Here is a 10,583-nt window from a genome sequence, read left to right as displayed (position 1 = left end):
GCATGTTTCTTACCCAGGGTTTCCATGAACTAAAGCAACTAAAATCAAACAGATCTAAGAATGAGCTAGATGAGGAGTCTGCCTGTTTTAACCAAGTAGGTGTTAATTTTTAATAACTGAGTGTCTACAATACTTGATATATTTACCTATGTGCAACAAGAAGTATCAGCAACTACACAGACTCCTTCCTGTTCAGCTAGCAGGTAATCTAGCATCCCATGATTGGGATAAATTAAGGCAGGAAGTGAGAACAAGTGGATCTAGAAGTCTTTTTTTAAAAAAATATGGAACGCTTCACGAATTTGCATGTCATCCTTGTGCAGGGGCCATGCTAATCTTCTCTGTATCATTCTAATTATTTTGGCATATGTGCTTCTGAAGCCAAGCACTAGAAGTCTTACTTTATAAAACAGATCATGAGGCTGGGCATGGTGGCTCACACTTGTAATCCCAGCACTTTGGGAGGCTGAGGTGGGCAGATCACCTAAGGTCACGAGTTCGAGACCAGCCTGGCCAACATGGTGAAACCCTGTGTCTACTAAAAATACAAAAAATTAGCCAGGAGTGGTGGCGGGTGCCTATAGTCCCAGCTACTTGGGAGGCTGAGGCAGGAGAATCACTTGAACCTGAGAGGCAAAGGTTGCAGTGAGCTGAGATGTTGGCCAGGCTGGTCTTGAACTCCTAACCTCAAGTGATCTGCCTACCTCAGCCTCCCAGAGTGTTGAGATTACAGGTGTAAGCCACCGGGCCCAGCCCAACTTCTCATCTTGATTTGCAGCTTGATTGTCTCTGGTTATGGCATCATGCATTTTGGTGAAATCTCAATTTGGCCCACACGTCAGTAATAGGACTTGTCCTTTGAAATTTACATTGAGTTGTCCAGCTTCTGCTTATAGGGCTTCAGGAACAGAGTAGTTCTTATTTTTAGTTGGAGAGTCGTAACCACATATTGGAGGAAACTAGAAGAATTCAGAATCTAGTCTAGTCTACAGGTAGATAATAAAAACTTGAGAACAAGGAACAGGGGTATACTCTATTAACAGGTATACTATAGCTTTCCTCAGAAACATAGTTTTTCTCTCAATAGCAGTGGTCTCCAACCTTTTCGTGGAAGACAATTTTTCCACAGACCAGGGTGGGGGTGGAGGGGATAGTTTCGGGATGAAACTTCCACCTCAGATCATCAAGCATTAGATTCTCATGAGGAGCAAGAAACCTAGATCCCTCGCATGTGAAGTTCACAATAGGGTTCCCACTTCTATGAGGATTTTTTGTTTTTGAGACGGAGTCTCACTCTGTCACCTAGGCTGGAGTGCAGTGATATGATCTTGGCTCACTGCAACTTCTGCCTCCGGGGTTCAAGGGATTCTCCTGCCTCAGCCTCCTAAGTATCTGGGATTATAGGGGTGCGCCGCCATACCCAGCTAATTTTTGTATTTTTAGTAGAGATGGGGTTTCACCATGTTGGCGAGGCTGGTCTTGAACTCCTGACCTCAATCCTCCCACCTTGGCCTCCCAAAGTGCTGGGATTACAGGTGTGAGCCACCACGCCTGGCCTCCTGTGAGAATTTAACGCTGCTGCTGATCTGATGGAGGTGGAGCTCAGGCGGTAATGCTCGCTTGTCTGCAGCTCACCTCCTGCTGTGTGGCCTGGTTGCTCATCTCCTGCTGAGTGGCCTGGTTTTTAACAGGGGAGCCAGGGGTTGGGGACTCCTGCTCTACAGTCACCCCCATTTCTACCAAAGATAATTGGAGTAAAACTAATTTGTTTGCAAAATAAGTTTAGTCTCATCAAACTTAGGCTGTTTATTTATACAAGTACAGCAAGAATAACAATTGACCACATAGGCGCTATTAAACTTTGCTTTGCTGGAACTTTTGATAGGAAATCAAATCCAACAGATTGGATTATTAACAACCTCTTGAGGCTATGAAGCCAAACCAAAGCATACCTCAGACTTTGTCTACAGTACCTGTAGATTAATTCTATGCACTTGTCAAATACGGTATCCCAGTGAAAAAATATAACTGATATTTCCAATTTTATTCTGAGAAAACTGAGCAGATTCTTATTGAACTAAACTATGAAAATAACTATATTGCCATGAAAATAAAAATTTTCATGAATATTTCTAAATTCTGGAGGGATCAGGTAGGTACTGAAAGTAAATGTTTCAATTTTTGTTCACAAAAGTATACTTTGCCAAATTGCTGTAAGTTAGAGATAGCTTAAAAGAAAGAGTTGTCTTAAATCTGAAAAACAAAGTATTAAAAAACCTGCAATATGGCCGGGCGCAGTGGCTCACGTCTGTAATCACAGCATTTTGGGAGGCCGAGGCGGGCGGATCACGAGGTCAAGAGATCGAGACCATCCTGGCCAACATGGTGAAACCCCGTCTCTACTAAAATACAAAAAAATTAGTTGGGCATGTGGCATGCGCCTGTAGTCCCAGCTACTCGGGAGGCTGAGGCAGGAGAATCACTTGAACCTGGGAGGCAGAGGTTGCAGTGAGCCGAGTTCGCGCCACTGTACTCCATCCAGCCTGGCAACAGAGCGAGACTTCGTCTCAAAAGCAAGCAAACAAACAAAAAACCTGCAATATTTCGAATAAAAATGCTGTAAAAACCCATAATTCTTCTTCATCAGTTTATTTAATCTCATGTAATTAATTTTTGTTCTGCTTGATCTTGGTTAGCAGCTCACAAACCCATCAGTTTCTTCATTAGATTTCTGGAAATTTCTACCTAGTCCAGTGGTATGATCTTAAAGTTATCAGAAACCTACATTAATTTGTCAGAGTCCTCTCTATCCTTCTGTTAAAAGAAAAAGTCAGCAGAATTAAGTTTAAAGGAGTTTAATTGAGCAATGAATGATTCGCGAATCAGACAGCCCCCAGAATCACAGCAGATTCAGAGAAACTCCAATGGTGTCTCGTGGTCAGAACAAATTTATAGATAAAAAAAGGGAAGTGACGTACAGAAACTGGAAGTGAGGCTCAGAAACAGCTGAATTAGTTACAGGTTGGCATTTGCCTTATTTGAACACCGTTTGAACACCCAGCAGTGTATGAATGGTTGAAGTATGGCTGTGCTGGGATTGGCTAAGACTCAGCTATTGTTATAGGCACTATTGTTATAACCTCTAAGTTAGGTTTTCAATTTTGCCTACCTATTAAGTTAGGTTGCAGTTCATCCAAGGACTCAAATATGGAAGTACGGAGTCCTTCTCATTTAGTTTGCTTTAATACTTCCCATGAATCTTTGGAGTTTCCCTCTGTTGCCCAGGCTGGAGTGCAGTGGCATGATCTCAGCTCACTACAACCTCCGTCTCCCGGGTTCAAGCAATTTTCCTGCCTTAGCGTCTCGAGTAGCTGGGATTATAGGCGCACACCACCATGTCTGGCTAATTTTTGTATTTTCAGTAGAGACAGGGTTTTGCCACGTTGGCCAGGCTGGTCTTGAACTCGTGACCTCAGGTGATCTACCTGCCTCAGCCTCCCAAAGTGTTGAGGTTACAGGCGTGAGCCACTGCCCCAGGCCACACTTCCATGACTCTTCTTGAAGACACAACACTTTAGGATTACAGTTGTTTGCAAAAAGCTCTCAGAAGGGCTGGCGGGTGGCTCACGCCTGCAATCCCAGCACTTTGGGAGGCCAAGGCAGGCAGACTGCTTGAGCCCGGGAGTTCGAGACCAGCCTGGGCAACATGGTGAAACCTCATCTCTTAAAAAAAAAAAAAAATTAGCTGGGCGTAGTGGTGCACACCTGTAGTCCTAGCTACTCAGAGGATCCCTTGAGTCAGGGAGGTGGAGGTTGCAGTGAGCCAAGATCATGATACTGCACTCCAGCCTGGGCAACAGAGTGAGACTCTGCCTCAAAAAAGAAAAAGAAAAAGAAAAAGAAAGGTTTCAGAAGAGCATAAGAATAAAATAATTAACTGTGGACTTAAAATGGCTATGGTTGAAAGTCTGATACGAGGTCAGGCATGGAGGTTCATGCCTATAACCCTAGCATTTTTGGAGGCCAAGGTGGGAGGATCACTTGAGGCCAGAGGTTCAAGACCAGCCTGGGCAACGTAACAAGATTTTGTGTCTACAAAAAATTTTTTTTAAAAATTAGCCAGGTGTGGTGGCGTGTGCTTGTAGTCCTAGCTACTTGGGAGGCTGAGGCAAGAGGATCTCTTAAGCTTAGGAATTTGAGGCTGCAGTGAGCTATGATTGTACTACTGCACTCCAATCTGGGTGACAAAACAAGAACTTGGTTCTAAAAAAAATTAAAAATTAAAAAAAATCTGGTGCTTGCAACTAGAATGATAGAGATGATTAGCATGGTCCCCTCCACAAGGATGACATGCAAATTGGTGAAGCATTCCGTATTAAAAAAAAAAAAATCAGGCTGGGCATGGTGGCTCATGCCTGTAACTCCAATACTTTGGGAGGCCGAGGCAGGTGGATCACTTGAGGTCAGGAGTTTGAGACCAGCCCAACCAACATGGCGAAATCCTGTCTCTACTAATACAAAACTTAGCTGGACGTGGTGGTGTGCACCTGTAATCCAAGCTGCTTACTCAGGAGGCTGGGGCAGGAGAATCACTTGAACCCAGGAGGCGGAGGTTGCAGTGAGCTGAGTTCTTTAGCCTGGGCAACAGAGGGAGACTCTGTCTCAAAAACAAACAAACAAACAAACAAACTAGCTGAATGCCAGAATGCCATATTCTGGAAAATAATTTAGTCAGATTGGTGGCTTTTCAATTTTGTTTCTGTTTCTTAACTGGATTACTGAGTTTAGGGTGGAGTCCATTAACAAATAGGTCAGACAAATCATTTTCTATGTCTGGACTGTAGCACTGATAACTCTGAAAAAAGAAGCAAAACTGCTTGACCTGAGGGACTAAGTTTTATAAAAACCACTTTTCCCACTTTCTTTTTGTCTTTGGGGTGTGATAGTAACTAAGCAAAAAGGTTGGCAGTTTCCATTTTTCTTATCGATTGGTTACTTAAGCTTTTCATTTGCCTTTTGTAATGAGTCTTTTAAAAGAAGCAAGAAAAAATTTTGAAATCTTTTTAGAAGTTTCTGCATATCCATAGGCATGCCTGGGTGGGTCTAATTCAGGAACTCTCTCTCTCTCTCTCTTTTGGAGACAAGGTCTTGCTCTGTAGCCCAGTCTAGAGTACAGTGGTGTGCGATCAGAACTCACTGCAGCCTCAAACTCCTGGACTCAAGAGATCCTCCCGTCACAGCTTCCCAAGTAGCTAGTAACTACAGGGGTATGTCACCATGCCCAGCTAATTTTTCAAAGTTTTTGTAGAAATGTGGTCTATGTTGCTCAGGTTGGTCTTGAACTCCTGGGCCCAACTAATTATCCCTCCTTGGCCTTGCAAAGTGCTAAGATTACAGGTCAGAGCCACTATGCCCAGCAGGAACCCTCTTTTTTTTTTTTTTTTTTTTTGAGACAGAGTCTCACTCTATCACCCAGGCTGGAGTGCAGGGGCACGATCTCGACCCACTGCAAGCTCCACCTCCCGGGTTCACGCCATTCTCCTGCTTCAGCCTCCCGAGTGGCTGGGACCACAGGCACCTGCCACCACACCCGGCTAATTTTTTTGTATTTTTTTAGTAGAGACGGGGTTTCACCATGTTAGCCAGGATGTTCTCCATCTCCTGACCTCGTGATCCACCTGCCTCAGCCTCCCAAAGTGCTGGGATTACAGGCGTGAGCCACTGCGCCCGGCCAGGAACCCTCATTTTTAAATGCACTTCCTTTCTTTTTTAATTTGAGACAGGCTCTCCTTCCGTAGCCCAGGCTGGAGTGCAGTGGCGTAATCTCAGCTCACTGCAACCTCTGCCTCCTGAGTTCAAGCAATCCTCCCACCTCAGCTGGTAGCTGGGACTCCCGAGTAGCTGGGACTACAGGCACAAACCACCACACCTGGCTAATTTTTGAAATTTTTGTAGAAACAGGGTTTCACTGTGTTGCCCAGACTGGTCTCGAACTCCTGAGCTCAAGCGATCCACCCGCCTGAGCCTCCCAAAGTGCTAGGATTACAGACATGAGTCACCCACCATACCTGGCCTAAATGCACTTCCTAAAGTTGAGTATCGGTCTGTCGTGGTGGCTCATGCCTGTAATCCCAGCACTTTGGGAGGCCGAGACGGGTGGATTGCTTGAGGTCAGGAGTTTGAGACCAGCTTGCCCAACATGGTGAAACCCCATCTCTACTAAAAATACAAAATTAGCCCAGCGTGGTGGAGAGCACCTATAATCCCAGCTATTTGGGAGGCTGAGGCATGATAATTGCTTGAACCCGGGAGGCGGAGGTTGCAGTGAGTCCAGATCGTGCCACTGCCCTGCAGCCTGGCTGACAGAGTGAGACTCTGTCTCAAAAAAAAAAAAAAAAAAAAAAAAAAGTCGAGTATCACTCATCTCATCTGGAATGGTCCATATAATGACCATTGTAATTTTAAATTATCTTTAGTAAGATTTCACTGGTTTCACCACCTGTATAAGTATTTTCAGCTACTGGGGCCTAATACAAGTAAAAGGCAGGTGTAGCTGGAAGGTGGAATATTCAGTTCTTTAGAAATTAAGGATCTGGCCGGGTGCGATGGCTCACACCTGTAATCCCAGCACTTTGGGAGGCCGAGGTGGGCGGATCACCTGAGTCAGGAGTTCAAGACCAGCCTGGTCAACATGGTGAAATTTGGTCTCTACTAAAAATACAAAAATTAGCTGGGCATGGTGGCGCATGCCTGTAGTCCCAGCTACTCGGGAGGCTGAAGCAGGAGAATCGCTTGAACCCGGGAGGTGGAGGTTGCAGTGAGCCCAGGCAACAGAGCAAGACTCCCATCTCAAAAAAAAAAAAAAAAAATTAAAGATCTCATGTTTACATTGACTCTTGGGTCTCTCAAAGTCAAGACAAAAGCCTAAGAGGGGGCCAGGCGTGGTGGCTCACACCTGTAATCCCAGCACTTTGGGAGGCCAAGGCAGATTGATTGCCTGAGCTCAGGAGTTCGAGAACACCTAGAGCAACATGGTGAAACCCCATATCTACTAAAAGTACAAAAACAATTAGCCAGGCATGATGGCACCACCTGTAGTCCCAGCTACTCAGGAGGCTGAGGCAAGAATCACTTGAATCCTGGAGGCGGAGGTTGCAGTGAGCCAAGATTGCACCACTGCACTCCAGCTTGGGCTACAGAGTGAGACTCCATCTCAAGAAAAAAAAAAAAAAACAGCCTAAGAGGGAAACATCATGGGGTTGGGTGGTATAATTCTTTCATAGTGTACCTCACTGCATAAACATTTTATTGAGGATGGCAAGTGCTACCTTGTTTCATGTCTAGTGTATTCTAACAGGGAGTCTCATTTTTTAGTGGCCAGCACTTTAATAGCTCTAAAGTACCTGAACTGTGCCCACTAGTTAAATGGTGGCTTTGGCTCTGAGATCCCCTTGACCAACTTACCCAGTGATTTTTTTCCTACCTAAGCATGCAAGAAAACATAACAAAAAGGATAGAACTCAAATTCCAGCAGATTCCAAAAGCCAGAGTTCATGCCTCCTGCAGTAATAACCACTTAGAGCAACACTATCTTAAAATGCAGCTCCTTGTTACCTGAGTCCATGAGTAAGGTAAACAACTAAAAAACAAACAAACCTCCCCCCCTCAAAAAAGAAAAAAAACTGCAGCTCTTAAACCAGACTTAATGGCATACACCTGTAATCCTATAATCCCAGGCACTCAGAGCAAAGGCAGAAGGATCGCTTGAGCCCAGTAGTTTGAGGCAGTAGTGTCCTGTGATTGTGCTTGTGAATAACCACTGCACTCCAGCCTGGACAATAGCATCAGACCCCTGTCTCTTCTTTTTGTTTGTTTTTTCTTTTTGTTTTCTGCTTGTTTCTTTCTTTTGTTTGTTTGTTTGAGACAAACGATTCTTATGCCTCAGCCTCCCGAGTAGCTGGGATTATAGGGGCGTACCACCACACTTGGCTAATTTTTGTATTTTTAGTACACGGGGTTTTGCTATGTTGGCCAGGCTGATCTCAAGCAATCCACCTGCCTCTCAAAGTGCTGGGGTTACAGGCATGCGCCACCGCACCCAGCCAAGACAAAACTGCAGCTCTTGCCAACGACTTGTCAGCCACTGCAAACCACAAAAGGTCATGCACTGTCTCACAGCATAAACTAATCCTAAATTCAAAAGCCAAAAAGAAAAAAGGGAGTCCACCCGAGAGGAACTTACCTATAACCCTTGAGGCTCCATGAGGAAGACCGAGGACCTCAAAAGGCATCTGTGGCTCTGTGGCACCTCTCTGATATTCCTCCGGGAGTCTCAGAAGTCATCAGCAGTGTCCTTCAGGTCCCTTTGTCGGTTGCCAGAACTGTCAAAAGACAAAATTACAATGAATTTAGTTTACAAATCTTTTTTTTTTTTTTTTTTGAGACAGAGTCTCTCTCCGTCGCCCAGGCTAGCATGCAGTGCCGCGATCTCAGCTCACTGCAACCTCCACCTCCCAGGTTCAAGCGATTCTCTTGCCTCAGCCTCCCAAGTAGCTGGGATTACAGGTGTACACCACCATGCCCAGCTAATTTTTGTATTTTAGTAGAGATGGGGTTTCACCATATTGGCCAGGCTGGTCTTGAACTCCTGACCTCAAGTGATCTGCCCGCCTCGGCCTTCCAAAGTGTTGGGATTATAGGCATGAGCCACCGCACATGCCTTTTAGAAATTTTTTTTTGTTTTTTGAGACAGAGTTTCGCTCTTGTTGCCCAGGCTGGAGTGCAATGGCACGATCTCGGCTCACCACAACCTCTGCCTCCTGGGTTCAAGCAATTCTCCTGCCTCAGCCTCCTGAGTAGCTGGGATTACAGGCATGTGCACCATGCTCAGCTAATTTTGTATTTTTAGTAGAGAGGGGTTTCTCCATGTTGGACAGGCGGTCTTGAACTCCCGACCTCAGGTGATCCGCCCACCTCGGCCTCCCAAAGTGCTGGGATTACAGGCTTGAGCCACCGCGCCCAGCCTCAGCTTTTATAAATCTTAATTGGCTTTTATTTTCTATTCTAGAATCGGGCAACATCTCATTCTATAGAGTGAGTGTTTTGATGAGCTGAGCAAAGGAGGTTGGGTTTGTAGATAGAAAAGGGCCGAGGAAAGTAGAAACAGAGAACACAAAGCAGATTGGTTGTTTCAGGTATTTTCCCTATAAAGGTCAAAGCAGAGGGGACTTCCTTATCCTGCCAGCTAACACCAGTCTGTTTGAGGATTTGGCCATTATCTGTCTCTCCTGATTACTCAGAAGGTCAAATAAACTTAGTTTCAGCTTGGTCTTGTGGAAGGTGAGTAACTGCATTTTGGTTTGGTCTTTTGGGCATAGTAGAAGATCTCAGTCCAAACCAATGGCCTCTTATAATTTAATTTAATTTATTTATTTACTTTTGAGACAGGGTCTCACTCTGTCATGAGGATGGCAGGTGCTACTTTGGAGTGCTGGAGTGCAGTGGTATGATCTCGGCTCACTGAAGCCTCAACCTTGTGGGCTCCGGTTTTAGGGTCAGTTTGTGCTGTGAGAGAGCATGTGACCTTTTGGGACTACAGGCAGGTGTCACCACGCCCAGCTAATTTTTTGTATTTTTAGTAGATACGGGATGTCGCCAGGTTGCCCAGGCTGCCTCTTTATTATTTATACTCCTGATTATAAAGTACAGGATTTCTGTCTATTTAGGTTTCCAATCCATTCAGATTTTTATGTTATAGATGATGACTGCTGCTATTAAGAAAATGAGGGCAAGAGTAAATATAGGCAGAGTCTCCAATACATCAGCAACCTGTTATTTGTAGTGATGATCTGTTAGGAAGGGCTAACCCATTTTCCTTCTTGAAAGGGAGGCTTACGAAAAGAAAAATAGGTCAGGCGTGGTGGTTCATGCCTGTAATCCCAAGCACTTTGGGAGGCTGAGGCAGGAGGATTACTTGAACCCGGGAGGTCAAGGCTAGTGTGAGTCATATTCCCACCACTGCACCCCAGCTCGGGCAAAAGAGCAAAACCCTGTCTCTATATAAATAAGTAACTCTAGGATTCCCAAATGTTGCAGATGAAGAAACCCCCTTCTCTGTTTTGGCTGGGGTGGGGAAGACTAGCCTGTTCTTTGTTTTCCTTGGGAAGTTACAGGATTACTGTTCAGGGAAGAGACATCCAGTGGCTTCTATGTCCAGGCCCATTCCCAGGAACCACATTTCCAGAGGGGCCTCAACCCCTGAGGCCTCAACTGGCCCCTTTCCAGGTATCCAAGAACAAATCACAAACAAGCAGTGGGAAACAAAAACCAGCCTGACCTCAGCACCTGCTCTCACCCCAAAGGGAGGTGAGGGCTGCTGGCATTGGTGGGTCCTGGGCCTAGCCTCTAGCCAGAGGATGTGGGGACCTCTCTCGGGGGCCTGCCCTTCCCACACCCCCTCTCCCAGCCAGGCTGTCTTGGACATTTTTGGGACTCCTCTGAGGGATCATGGTTCTTGCTCTGGGGTTTTCTTTTGTCATTTTAACACTGAGGCATCCCAGCCTCCCTTCCTGGAAGATGGAGTA

At 45.4% G+C, this 10,583-nt stretch overlaps 1 non-coding gene across 1 annotated transcript; it reads right to left on the bottom strand.

The window, feature by feature from the left end:
* Positions 1–278: 278 nt before the first annotated feature.
* On the bottom strand, positions 279–389 carry LOC115934375 (U6 spliceosomal RNA). Its single transcript, XR_004070188.2, has one exon. It is a non-coding gene; the product is annotated as a U6 spliceosomal RNA (small nuclear RNA).
* Between the last annotated feature and the right edge of the window lie 10,194 nt (positions 390–10,583).

Source organism: Gorilla gorilla, chromosome 3, assembly GCF_029281585.2.
Source record: "Gorilla gorilla gorilla isolate KB3781 chromosome 3, NHGRI_mGorGor1-v2.1_pri, whole genome shotgun sequence".
NCBI lineage: Eukaryota > Metazoa > Chordata > Mammalia > Primates > Hominidae > Gorilla > Gorilla gorilla.
This window is presented reverse-complemented; position numbering and strand designations above follow the sequence as displayed.